Source organism: Parus major, chromosome 1A, assembly GCF_001522545.3.
Source record: "Parus major isolate Abel chromosome 1A, Parus_major1.1, whole genome shotgun sequence".
Lineage (NCBI taxonomy): Eukaryota > Metazoa > Chordata > Aves > Passeriformes > Paridae > Parus > Parus major.
In genome coordinates this window covers 9,733,593-9,748,464 of record NC_031773.1, presented here as the reverse complement: position 1 = coordinate 9,748,464, position 14,872 = coordinate 9,733,593, and the positions used below count along the sequence as shown (strand labels likewise).

The window sequence follows — 14,872 nt, the reverse complement described above, 5'->3', positions numbered from 1 at the left end:
AGGCATACACAATAATAAATAATGTTCTTGTTCTGCCTTACATGCCTCTGGTTACCATAATACAAGTCAAATTTGTAATTGTCTTTTTCCTCATAATGTATCTGTGGCACCAATGCTGATCTGCTGATGGGAAATCACAGGCAGAAGACAAGGTATTTGCTCAAAGCTTGTTAGGCAGAAGGAAGGTGAACTCCCATCTGCAGGAGGCACTCCAGCTGCTTGGTCAGCCTTCTGCCAGAACAGATCTAGGCAAAACTGGCAGAAATATAGTTTTGCTTGGTTAAGTTTTAAAACCTTGATCAGGGTATGTAACATTTACAGAAAAGCAGTGGGGGTGTTGTATCCTGCTCACGCTTGTGTCTAAAGGAGTAATGTAGATTCTCTTGGACTTGGATAATCAAGACAACTTCTCAATCCTTCAGTTTATCTATTGAATCATGTGCCTTGCATGCTTTCTTATTGATTCTTTTGATGCTTTCTTATTGAAAAATATAATAAAAATATTATTACTAAATATTAGTAGCAATATTATTACTGTTTCTGCTGTTCAAGTTTTGATTCAGTAATACCGGTCTAAATATCTTACAAACAACCACTGTGTTGAAATTCTTTACATACTTTCATTGTGTAGGCTGACTAAGTCCCTGTAAGTGTAATGGTTTTGTACACTCCTCTTTATAGAAAATGGAAAAATGTTCATCTGTTTGTGGGAAAGTATATTTTATAATTTCCAAACCATTTTTTTTTTTTTTATTTATTTTTCCTTTCAAGGGTAATTAGAAAATTTTGAAACATATAATAAGCTTTCCACTATGTTTTATATAAAAGATAGAACTACTGCTTCATTCACAAATTAAACACATACTGCTTGTACTGTTAGTCTCAGTGAAAACTCTCCCTTCTAACACTGCTGTAGGAACAAAATTAATCAAAAGTGAGAAAATGCACTGCCCACCCAGGACTCGATGCATTAAAGTCCAGACAGTGTTGGTTGTTGTCTCTACAACATCTGTAAATGTAGAAGTGAAAATCTCACCCTTTCGTTTTTTTTATTTTTAATTTTTTTTTATTTTTTTTTTTTTGTTCCCTCTGCACTTTACAAAGAAGCAGTAGCTCCAAGAACAACTTTCTGGCAGGGTGCTGTACATGCTGATTTGGAAACTCATCTCTGACTCTAATCCAAACCAGCAGGCTGTGAACAAAACCACAGCCTCTGAAGTGCAGCAAACATTTCTCCCCACCTCCCTAGTCTACTGAGACACCGTGCCATCAAAGATTTTATTGTCTCAGCAGGTGGTAACCTCAGAGTTACCTACAATTTCAATTACAAGTCAAATGAGGCACTGTTATTCAAAGGGACAATTTTTTTTGTTAAATGGTATGAAAAGCGAACATTTACAAAGCAGTATCAAGTCACTTAGACAGCAGAGGAGTTGGTGTGGCAGACCAGAAAGCACATCTGCAGTCACGGGTACATTTTAGAGAGATTTCACCTTATAGCTATAGAACAGAACAGTTATGCACACAAATGTTGAAGACAGATTTGATTCAAAACAATTATGAATCCTTAAGGCCTTTGCTGCCTTTGAGTATCAGTTTCAAACACTTGCACAACCAGAAGATCAGTTCAATGTCATTAACATGCCTGCTGTACCACCTCCTTACACATTTTGCATTACTGCCAAGTAATTTTCCTTTCCAAAAAATATGTCAATATCTTAAATTCCATGTTGATAATTTCATACATATCTCTATGCTTAAAAGTCAGGAAGACAGAAATCATCCTAACCCTAGGAGTATAATATGCAGTATATCTCTATATTATGTTTATGTTGTTTTTAAAAGCATCAACCCACCTGGAAGTAAAAGGTCTCTAACCTCCTGCATTTTTGGTGCAACGATCATTTCTGATATAATATAGATACCTTTAACTACTGATGGGAAAACCTTGAGTTTTTATGGAGCACAACTGAGATACCAAAAAAATGATGGAGCTTGAACACTCTCAGTATAGAAGCCTCTGGATTACAGACTCTCCCATTTAGTCATAATGGGTAACTTCAGTCTGGCACCTCCATTCATAATTGCAGAGCTTTCCTATATTTCAGTACTTTTTAGAAGTGCATTCAATTCTCAGTTCCAGGGATGCATCCTGGATCATCATAACATTATCATAACTACAGCCTTTGTTTCAAAGAGTTTAATAAATGCATTCCCCCTAGTTATTTAATCATGGAATTATTCCCCTAATATTTAATCATGGAAATATTATTTTACAGCTGGAATCTCATCAGAAAGCAGATACTGCATAAATTCAACATCTCAGATATTCACCTTTCCTTGTGGGAATAGCTGATAAGAAATACTAACAGGCAAGTGGGTTTGTCATACATGTGAGGTAAGACTGACCTTCACAAATGTGGTTGATCAAAATAATGCAGTTAGAGATTACACTGGGGATACCTCCCCTTTGTGCAGATCCAGCACTGTTTTTAACTCACTAAAGTTTTAACCACATGCAGCATTTATCTTACACCTCTACTAGCTAAAGCTACATAATTATATTAGTTCCCTGTGCCCTTTATTTATTCATAATGAATCACATCAATCCGACACAATAAACACATTTAGCTTCCAGTGCTTACCTCAGGTGTGGCAGCAGGGACACCTCAGTCCAAACAAACATTCATGTTGAATCTCAAACAAAAAGCTAACTACAAACCATCAAAAGATCAAGTTCTGACCTCAGCCCGAAGCTTTCAAATCCTTCCTGTCCTTCCTTTCTTACTGCTGATCAATGACGAATGGTGGGCCACCCTGGCTCATTCATTCAAAATCATCAGTTATTTATTCACCCCCCTGCATCCTGTGAGGGTGATACTAATCCAAACCAATCTTGCCCTAAAAAGTTGTAATCTTTTAGTTTAACATATGGGTGCAGTAACAGTTTCACACCAATGTATTCTGTATATATGTGAGTTAGATTGGCTTAATGTCTCTTGTAATATTGTATAGTATTTCTCTTCAAATCTTGGCAGACCTAGGCTGGGCTAGCTCAGCTCTTGGCAGGGGAGTTCAATTAGGCACTATTTGCATGTGCAAAGAAGTCATATGCAATCAATTGGTAAATACCAGCCACATTTCTATGGCCTTTCAAGACAACTGCACTGAACCAAATAATTACTTTTTTGTTGCACATTCTTATGTTTGATGCAAATGTGCAGTATCATTTCACAAATTGTTGTATAATAAAACTATTTGTAACAATTGCTGGTGACTTTTTTCTGTAAAAGTGAATTTATTCACCCCCAAAGCCCCGTGGCTCCATTCTCACCAGCTTTTTCTTCCTTCCTTTTCCCTCGGGGTGCTGGTGTCTGCTGCCTTTGCTGAATGTGCCCAGAGAGCTCACAGGTCACTGTACCTCACTTCCAGCACTGAAGGTGGACTGGCACACTTTTACAAATGCATCTGTGGTAGTTCAATACTGAAGTTCATTTAATATTGATGACCAAAGGCACTCCAGAAGCAGCAAGCAGCAACTAAAGGTGAGTGCACGCTTGAGATCACAAAGAACCCTCTGATGCACAAAAGCAAGGTAAAAAACCATAAAACCAAGAGAATTGCCATGTCAGAACCTACTAGCAGTAACAATGGAGTAATACATTTTGATTTACATTTTTCCTGATATATATGGTTCATTCCAATAGCTTGGGCTGTATTGTCTTTGAGCATACCATGCCATTCTGTTTAAACTTCTCACTCAGAGTTAGGGTAGGAACATGGGGCCTCCCTAGAAGGATTCCAGAAATTTTAATATACATCTTCAGTACAGGAGGCAGGAGACTCAACTCAGAAAAGTATGATATGGAAAAAAAAAAAAAGAAAGAAAAAGAGAAAAAAAAAGAGGCTTGAAGAATTATGAAAGACAAAACATGAATGAAAAATGTGGGAAATGCCAGGCTTGTAACACTATGCACCACAACCCAAATGATGGCATCACTCACAGATGGCAGCCATCCCAGAGCTGAATCAGGAAATATGCACTTTTGCAAAGGCAACCGAAAGTGGATTTTGAAGCTACCTTTAGCTTATCGAAAACATGTCTTATTTCCACTGAAGTCTGTGGCAAAATATTGAATGATTTCATGGATCCAGAGAGGACATTTAGATTTTCCCAATTTCATTTTGAAAAATGAAATTTGTACTAGAGCCAAATTTTATGATCACTGGTACCATTTTGGAGGAAGGGGTTTATTTGAAAGTTTGGGTGGATGCTGACAATTAGACAATTCATATTTTAAAAAGCAGTTTACAAGTCCTAGCATACTGTGATGGAAAGACCATGAAAATGAGATAACTTTATCATGGAAATATATAGAATGTATGAAATATACATAAATGTGTGAAATATAGTATTGTTGTAGTTATTAAATGCTTATATATGGAAAATATTCATTACCACCAAACACCAACATCTTTTCCTTCTAAAAAACCAATGGAGAAATAAGTTTTCATTTTAAAAATGTTAAAAGTAGTGGATTGCTGCAAGTTACTTGACTAATTTATGTTTCAGCAAAGGCAAGAATTGTATGCTTTATTTATTATACCACAGACATGGAAGCTAAAGTAATGGACCAAATCCAAATGGAGACACAGAGTTGGTAAGGATCACATCCTGCTAAACTGGAAAAGGATCAATATATGTAGATAGATTTACAATGGTTTTTTTTCTGACAAATGTGTAATTCTCTGCAAACCATCACTCCCATTCTTCCAATACAACTTCTGTTTAGGTCTGCCTGATGAAGTTTTTCTTTTTGAATGCCTACTACAAATTAAGTCAGTAGCTGCATGTCTCGTCCTCCACAGATCTGGGGAACAGCTGATAACCCCTGTGGATGTAACGGTTTTGAAGACTCTTATCAAGTTCCCTTCTCCCACACCGCGAGTCTTCCTCCTTCCAGACTAAACAAAACCAGTTATTTCAAGCTTTCCATGCAGGTCATATCTTCCATACCTCTTATCAGCCCTGCTGCTGTCCTCCAGACTCCCTTCGCTTTGTCCACATCTTTGCTAAATGCAGTGACCAAAACTGCACTCAGCTGTGTGAAATAGAGTAATTGACTCCTGTTCCTGACATGGACATTTCCATAAATTTATCTGAAACACTTATGCTGTTCATTTCTTAGTCTGCAAGGTAGACTAAAGCCAGCTCTAACTCCAGTTCTGTCATGTTGCTGCACAATTTTCTTCCCTTTTTTTATTTGACCATTTAATTTTCTCTGCTTAATTGCATACACAGTTCTCCTTCTTGAATTTAAATTTATTGATTTCAGACCACTTTTCAATTAATTGAAATTATTTTGAGCTCTGACCTTATCCTCCAAAAATCTTGAAATCGCTCTCAGCTTTCTCTCATGTTCAAATGTGGAAATTTTATTCCATCATCCAAATTGCTGCTGAAAAATGCATCATAGAAATAGATTCCAGACAGATACTCTGTAATCATACTAGAGAAGTCTTTCCAGTTTGACAGCAAAACAGTATTCTTAAATTATTTTCCACCCACTAAGAATACATTAAATTAATCTACACCTTAATTCCATAGTTTACTTTAATGAATTTGAAATGAGAAGATGTCAAATCAAGTTGTAACAGATGTACTTCCTCACATCCACAAATGCAGACACTATATGAAAGAAGAAACTTGGATCAGACTAAAATCTACTTTAGTCCTTATAAATCTACTTTGTTTCATTCAATCCACATCTGTATTCTTACAATGTATTTAAACTGATTTCTACAGAACTTTAGTCAGTTTGGAAGCTTTCTGGTTGCCATATTTTTGACTTGTCTGTACTTTTTTGAACACTCTGTTTACCTCTTTCTAAAGAGCAGCCTCATATTTGCTGATCCACCATGCTCTGACCCACTTGGACATTCTCATCCTTGAAGGGCTCTTGAACAGACTCACTGATGCTGCACTTAGCAAGTCAGAGAAAGTCCTGGTTATGTGAATAACACTGAAGACACAAGTCTGTAGTGTGGAGCAGTGATAACAGGGACCTGCCTTTGCCTGGTAGCACTTTCCCAACCAAATACTGAGGTCAGGTTTAAGGATAGAAATTTCCAGGATCTATGATTCCTAGCAGATGCTTTGGATGCAGATTCCCTGTTTTGCAGGCAAAGGTAATTTTTAGTGGAAACCTGGGCTGTTTCGTGCCTTATGGCATCAGTACCCAGGAAAGCTCCTAGAAAGTTGTATTTGTTATTACAACCATAGCCTTGGAACTGAGGAACTTACACTTCCCTTAAATTTGTCTAGGATAATCAGCCACACATTTGAAATTATCTAGCTTGGATAAATATCCTTTAACTTGCTCTTCTTGAATTAAGAGCACTTTCTCTCTCCACACTAAACTGTTAAACATGTAACTTCAATATGTTTATTTATCCCTTTTCAGTCAGCTACAGCATATATACATACATTGTACTTTTCACCTGAATTTCTTACTCATTTCAAGACCTGCAGGATAAAAAAAAATCTTTTGATTACTTGCACAATTCAGAATCAGGCTTACAGTAAATTATCTAACACCTTTTACCTTACCTTCCAATAAGAGGTCAGGCAGGATATGAAGGGAACACCCCCAAATAAACTATATAACACCAGGAGGGAGGCTGCATATAGATAAAAACTGATTTTTCCTATGGGTTTCATCAGCAAGGGTCATCTCAGTGCCAGAGCCTCTTCGGTTGGGGAGGATCTAATGTCCTCAAAAATCATATATGATTTATGATTTACATGGTCAGAATGCTTTCAGAACACTGTTGTTAAGTTTTTTATGAATTCATTCAGCTTTACTTTGAAAGAAAACTAATGCTGCAAATTTAAGCACTCAGGAGATGCAAACTGCCTGAAAAAAATCGAATTTGACCCCTGTGTTATTGTGAATTATAATACCATGAATTGTAACATGTTTCTATAATTATACCAGCACATTTTTTTCTTAGCACTCCAATTAGCTCCTTCAGTGCAATGAATAACCTTGAATCAAATTTTTTTCTTTTTTTTATCTTCATTCCTCAGTTCTAGAGTCATCAGACCTTTTCTGAAAAAAAATATTCGTAATTCCAGTGGGATTTTTCAATTCTGCTCAAATGAGCATCTGAGTGTCTTTAGAAACCTTAACTAAACTTAACCTTAACTAAACTTAAATAAACTGCTATAAATGTCTAGTAACTTACAGATGGAAAATGGAAAGTTTAAGTGTTTGGCACTTCACAATCAAACAGAAATCTCAGCCCCGCTAAAAGCACTTTGTGACTGTCTGAAAACACTGACTGGTCTAGAACTTTCAATAAAACTGTGGAACAAGCAAAGAAGAAGACTCAATTTCCTAAGAAACACTGAGCTGAAATGTTTCGCTTAAACATTGCACCATCGACAAATGATGACATAGAACCAGGAATCCTATCTCAGGCCTCCATAAATTCTATAGATAAAGGCTTACAAAAAACTGGAATGGTAATTTCACAATACATGATCACAAAATAGCTGAATTAAATTGAGGCTGGCTATTTTCTAGTCTTTTAGTGATTGATTTGATCCTTCAGTAATGTTCTCTTCACACAGTTGGGTTTTTGGAAGACTTTTGTAATGAGTTTGATTCTCACCCATGCTCACCCACCAGTTCTATTTCCAGGCTGATGTGAAGGGGGAGCTCTGTGAATAGCTGACTTAATATATGGAAAGGCTTCACATTTCACAAGCTGTAATGCTTTCTGATATTTGATAATACAGTTTGTCAGTTTTTCACTTTTTATCCAACCTGGGATCCCATTGGAGAATGCAGACAGGCTCCCTCTGAGGTAAGAGACTCCACAGCTCTGTTTAGGTCATGGGAATCTCAACTGACTTTAAGGGACAGTGAATCAGATTTAAAGAAGATGCCAAAAGTGAAGTTTTCTCTGTATTTTTGAGGGCTTCAGACCACTGTTCAGACAAAAGGAAACACACTAATGTGTACACTGAATTGTTACATCGGGTTAAGTCTGCCAGGCTGATGTCTGTATGTCTGTAGGAGCTCTTGACCTCCTCACGCATTGCAAGAGAGATTCCACAGCTCAGAGCTAAGGTAACCAAAATCTTTGAAGTAGGCTATAAACATGCATAGTGCACAAATAATCTGGTGGTTTTGTTCCTTGCTAGAGGAAATTTTCAGCATATTTATAATGTCCTTTGATGCACCCTGTAAATTTGCAAACAAGAGGCCACATGTCCTTTCGATGAAACTTGACTTATAAATACATGCAAAACAAGATGCTGGAAGAGTTTGGAAGAGTTTGAAATAAACAGAAAGTTACTCTACATCACCAAAATGCAGCTTATTTAGATTTTAAAGGCTCAACAAGAAAAGCTCCTTCTCCCACAAGTTACAAAGGGTTATTAAATAGCTCTGTTTCACTACTTATTTAAGCTACAAACACCATGTCTGAACAGGAGATTAAGATATACACAGCCTGAAGTGTTGCAACTCTTCTTAAATAAGCCCCCAAAAACCATGCATGTAAGAATTAAACAGGCACAATTAGGAGTTACTTTCCCCTGCACAAAATTTCACTCAGTTCTAGAGCTAAACTCAAGCAAACTCTGGTGTGTAGATGTGAATTACTCAGACAAGTCATTTTATCCTAAATAATAGAAAAGTAGTGGAAAGGACTGCCTCAAGACTTCCTGTATTAGATGGAAGTAAATCTAGAGAGGCAACTTATCTTGAAAACATATTGATGGAAATGAGAAGTAGGTTTCATAAAATGGATTATGTACTACACGATGAAGTCTGGAATTCTGGATATCTTGTTGATCACCATTCATAACGAGAGGACACAAGTCTTGGCTGACTTTATGAACTTGTGTTTTCTAGCCAAAACAATGCTCCTGTCTTTGATAACTCAAACACATATTTTAGGTGAAAAACCATGCTGTGGACATCCCAAGCAGGAGAAAGAAATGAGACTGAGCATTACCTTACAGCACATGAAGTGAACCTGCACACATCTACAGCAATGTACATGTCTGCAGTTTCCTCTATGTTTAGCTCTAAAGACTGCTTGCAATTGCTCTGAAAGAGGCAGTGATACACTGCATTAGAAGAGTATTTTAACTGCTCTGAAGACACTAGGTAGAATGTATTAGCAGCAGTGGTGTAAATAACCCCTCTGTGGAAGCAACCAGGACGTCACTAACAGCACTGCAAATGACTTTGCAATGGCACACAACATAAAAAATAGTTACTTCAACAAACTGATCCGTGTGATCTGTCACCACTGTTTTCCACAACAAACCACCATAAAAAACAAAGACAATATTATTTTATAAATCCCTAATTTTAGGCCTTTCCAGGTCTTGATTTCTAGGCAGTTTTGTAAAAATCTATCTGAATTTCACAAACATATTTAAAATTTTGGTTTTCTGCAGACTTTTTCCAGTTTATCCAAATCCAGAGGGATTGATGTCCATGCATGAAAAAAAAAACCCAAACAATTTAAACTATATTGTTTCATTCCAGCTGATAGGGTGGTGACAGTCTTTACAAACATGAAAACATTTTGCAGAAATAACCTCATCAACTAGGGCACACTGTATTTCTTGGTAGGATCTCTAGAGTAGCAACTATAGACAGGCTTTGTTCATCAGTGAACAAATTACCATTTTGATCAGCTTTTACAAACATTCATTTCTGCTGCCCCAAACATTTGAATGACCCTTTCATCTAAATGAGCTGCTGTTGCACAGAGAACCATTAGCTTATATAAACCTGCTGCTGTAAGCATCTATTACCACAGCCTGGTAGTGACATATTGATTTTCAAGCTGGAACTAGCTCCCTTGAGACTATAGAGCATATGGCTGTTTGTTAGACCTGCTGGGTAAAACATGTTGATTGCTAGGAGGAAAAGGATGGAAAAAGTAGGTGTTAGTCTTTGCAATTTATAAAATATTGATTTTCATTCTTAAAATAAGAATAATAATTCAGTCTTATTGCCTCTTTTTTAAAACCAAATGAGTTTCAGAACTGGGTCTTCCACTGTGTTTATTACAGACAGGCATTCATGATTATTGGACTTACAATCAATAGCGATATCAAGTTGAAACTATTAGATTTTGAGGTAAAACAAAGTATTGAAAGGAAGCACCAGACACTATTGGTATATATGTAACTGAGATCATAACCAAACACCTGTTGTACAGAGCCTGGCCAGACAGCTGGACAGCCGTGCAATCCAGAAGAGTTTTCCTGTGAAATGCTTAATGGGCTTTATGTTAGAACAAAAGAAAGCTGATTTAGCTGACACCAAAAATCTGTGCTGTGTCTACCCCAAGATAGCTACAAGTGAAGAATATAATGGAAATTATTTTTCAAATGAGATTCCATCTTCTCCCAACTCAAAATTAGATTTTTTTTAATCCACATGTGAATTAGATCAGTATTTAGTGTACTAAATGTCTATGTTTAGCAGTACAAAAAGTCATATTTATTTAAACTTTTTGGTCTGGACTTACAAATCACATTAAGTGGCAAACTTAAACATTTCAAATACATCCCAGCTGAGGCACTCATAAGAGAAGTGCAGAGCAGGAAGAGGCACAGTAGAAGAGCAGCACACCCTAAGCCCTTCACAGGTGCTAAATGTGCATAGGACGAGTGTGGGTGGTCACAGAGGGGAGGCAAAACCCTGTTGTGAGAGGACAGCAGGCACTGTGCTGTTCCTCAAAACTCTGCCCTCCTCACAAATCTCTTCAAAATATCTTTTCTGTAATAACAAATCATGAGACAATTATGTTTCTGGACTGTTACATGAATGCTAAATCCCCTGACAAGCCGATGAGTACCTCGTGGGAAATACTTAGGAGCATTACTGAAAGAAAAGGTGGAACACTTGATGCAACAGGAAATTTTATTCATTTTTAACAGGATTTAGAAGTTCTTCCTTCCATGGAAGCTGGTAAATGTCCCACTAAGTTTAACTAAATTAGACTCCAGACAGAATAACCAAAGCTTTTCATTATTTCTTTTCTAGGGGACAGAAATAAAATAGTTCTTTCCCACTTTAATTCAGCTCAGTACTTTATTGATTGGTCTGCTCATTCTGAAGCAGAATCCACTTCTGTTTTCCTCCTTCCATTACTCCCCACTCTTCTTCTCCCATCTCTATCTCACTCTGCTTCTGATCAGAGACTGCCACTGCAGCAGCACCAGCACTGCTAAAGCTTGCTCAGCCCACGTTATTCCAGGATCAATTCCTGGAATAATTATATTCGTAAAGGCTTTTCTTTCTTAGGAACCTGAAAATATATTTTAATAATTTTTTAAAAATGCTGAGAGTTTCTACAGAGCATATTGTAGCCCATGAGGAAACTGAAACAAACTAACCTGCAGTAGAAAGCTTTATCCTCTTAAAATGAGTTGAGGACTGTCAAACTAAGTTTTATTAGCACCGTCATGCCAGAGGGTTAGTAGGCAAGCACTCAAGTGCTCCACGTCTCCTGAACTTTTCCTGAATACTTCTGGCACATCTTTAACTGTAAAGTTCAGAGACTTCCAAAAATACACCGCAGAGACCCAGCTGCCCGCTGGCAGCGGCATCTGCCCGGGAAGGCAGCTCCGCTCCCTGCCGAGTGCGCGGGGACAGCCGTGACCCCGGACAGGCTCGCAGGGCAGCTCTGTCATCTGGGCAAAAAGTCAAAGGAACTGAGCCCTGGCATGGGCAGCAGCCCTGCAGAGCAGAGCTGGGAGCTGTGTCCGGCCGTGGCAGGCGCTGGGAGCCGTGCTGCTCGAGTGGAGATGTGGAGGTTGGACATGGCCAGATTTACCCAAACACTCAGCACCCAGGAAAATCCAATTCCCTCTTCAGACACGGGTGAGTCATAACGTGTGAGAAGCACGGCATCAAACCAGGCTCAGGAACAATGATCATTAGAATTGCTGTAGCATCACTACACAGAACTCTGCATTCAACTGTGTAAAGCAGTAATGGAGATGAGCAGGAGAGAAAATGACATAAAATATAACTGAAGATTAGAAGGACTGCTTTCTCTGATTTTCAGTTCTGATGCCTAATACACATGGAAAAGTGATAGTGGACTCTTATTTTCCTACCAGACTTACAGATTTTGATGCTATTTCTATAGTTTACTCAGTGGCTCTCCTAGACAGAGCCTCCTGAAATGGTTAATATTGCACAACATTCTCATACAAGTTTTTTGGTTTTTACGAAAAACCTCTTCAGAGAAGGCAATGAAAAAATGCTTTAAAATCCAAGGACAAACTCAAATAATTCCAGTAATAATATAAGAATTTTGGATTTTATTTCATATTTTTTCTGATGCTGCCTTCAAATTTTTTCATACCTTCAAGGAAGTGATAAAGCTAATGGGCTCAAAAGGTACTGCCTACATTCATTACATTTATTTACTCTACTTAAAGAACAGTAGCATCAAATTATTTAAACACCATTAATTGAACACCATTCCCTCTCGCATACCTAAACAGTTCAGCACTTTCAATCTGTCTGCTGCCTGGCACACAGACATTCATCCATAAAGAAAGCAAGAGAACAAACAAGAAATTATTCTTATTTTGCATATATCATATACTACAATCCTTTGAAGCCTATGCAAGTTAAAACTGCCTTCAGGTATCTTATGCACCTGAAAAAAAATTAAAAAAGCCAGCAAATCACCCTACCCATATAAATCTAACCTTGTTTGTTGTATTTACCCGAGTCCTATTCTGTATGGACACAAATGCTATTAAAGTAATATCTTACTTTAATATATACATAATACATATTTTATATCTCACATAATATCTTAAATTACAAGCTTTTTCAGAGCATCATGTTGAGTCTTTCTTGTTCTCCATTGTTCTTTAACAAAAGTCCCCTCATGTCCCCTAAGCACTTGTATCTCTACACCCCTTTTATGCCCCATCCCAAGAAACTGGATCTAAGAAGCTAAAATTTTTCTTCTTAAACTGAAAATTACTCAATTTTTGTTACACAGTAAACAACAGGCATAAGGAGATGATTTTATATGCATATTGCACAACAGCAGTAAAGACTCCACTGCTGAAGTACATTTTCATTTCCTTCCAGGCCATGCTGAGGCTGCTTTCTGCAGAGTATGTCTTGATGCTGAGGGCCGAGGAGGCAGCAGACTGAAAAGTTGAGTAATGAGCACTGCTGGCACCAGTGACAATTGTCTGAGTAAACAGTGCTTCACCAAGCCTGAGGGTCACACAAAACTTCAGACCCAAACATCCTTCTTTAAGTGTGAGACTGTTCAGAGCACAAGTTTATATGCAAGTCAAAATCCTGCAGGGGGAAGTGAGACAAATTCCTGAGATAAGGAGCCTAATGAAGCATCAGCACCTGCTCTTACCAGCAATCCAACTCCACATGGGCCTCCCCCAACACCTGACAGGTCAATCCTGTCTCAGGTAGCAGTAAGGAAATTCTCTGAGTGATCTTCAGGTATCATTTCCTTTCACAGGAAAAACTTGGGATTTCCATCTCCAGTCAAGCTCACTGGCAAAATCTAGGATGAGTTACTCTGAAAACCTCTGGAAAAACATACTCTCTAATTCATTCTGCTGTTCTACTGCACACATGTCCTTTAGAAGACAAGAATAGACTTGTGTCTGAATAAATTAAAAAGTTGAGAGTGCAGCCCTGTGCATTTGTGCAGCTGGTGAGTCAATAGCAAAATGACAAGTTTCAGGAAACAGCATCCACATAAGCATGTAAATAGAGTTGTCCAAAGTCTTGGCTCCATTGCTTCACCAGTCGTGTTTCACTGCTGATATGTGAGGGAGCCTATGGACTTGGCTCACTGTATTTATACTATTTCAAATCTAATCCCTTAATACACAATTAGGAAGGTGATGCATATTCACCAACTTCAAGGGAGTCAGTCTGGATTTGCACGCATAAAATTACCATTAGAACAATGGAAGAGTATGCACCTGCAAGAAATAAATTAAAAATTCTCTGACTTGTATTTAGCATCACTTTGAAGGTTACCTGGAAGAATCTCATGACTGAACGCTCCTTTACCACCCTGAGTTTATCCAATGAACTTTCTTTCCAAGTTTTTCAGTATTAGTAAATGTGAAGGACAACTGGCACAAGTTTGGAACACTGTAAGTATTCAAGAGACTAAAGAGACTGAATTATGAAGGAACATCAAGAAATCATGAACAAGCAAGCAAAGAAACCAAGCAGGGCCACCAAGGTAAAAAAAAAATAAATATTATAAAGCAACACAGCAACAGTTTCAGTATGAGTACTCTGTGCTCTAACTGGATAGGATTACTATAGTGCACAAAAGTATAATTCACTGTTACAAAGAGTTACAAAATACAAAACAAAGGCTCACAGTTAGAAAATAATTCTTCCTCCTGAAATAACAGCTCAGAAAATAAGTTTCTGTGCTTAAGGCATTCTTTACTGAACAAGAGAAAGCACTACAAAAATGTGCTGCAGCAAACACTTTTTCAAGAAAATGAGGTGGATTAGAGGGTTAAGATTTCTAATATTTCTGTTTTTCAAATTTCGTACATTAAAACACATCTTTTCATTGACTGGATTCAAATATTGATTTGGCCTATTCCTTAAGTCAGGGGTCTCACAGTGACTTTTTGTGCCTGTGTGTATGTTTACACATGTACATAAAAGGACAGAATATTGTGTGTACATGGGTACATTAGGAAAAAAGACAGATTTAGAGACCTTCCTTACCTGAGGCAGAAAATATAAAGTATTCTGAATTCACAAACACCTTGAACAGATATCTATCCTGTTGCTTG

General features: G+C 37.6%; 1 protein-coding gene across 3 annotated transcripts in view; it reads right to left on the bottom strand.

Moving 5' to 3' along the window:
* SEMA3C (semaphorin 3C) overlaps window positions 1–14,872 on the bottom strand; it is a 115,731-nt gene that overhangs the window by 76,897 nt on the left and 23,962 nt on the right. The window lies entirely within an intron of this gene.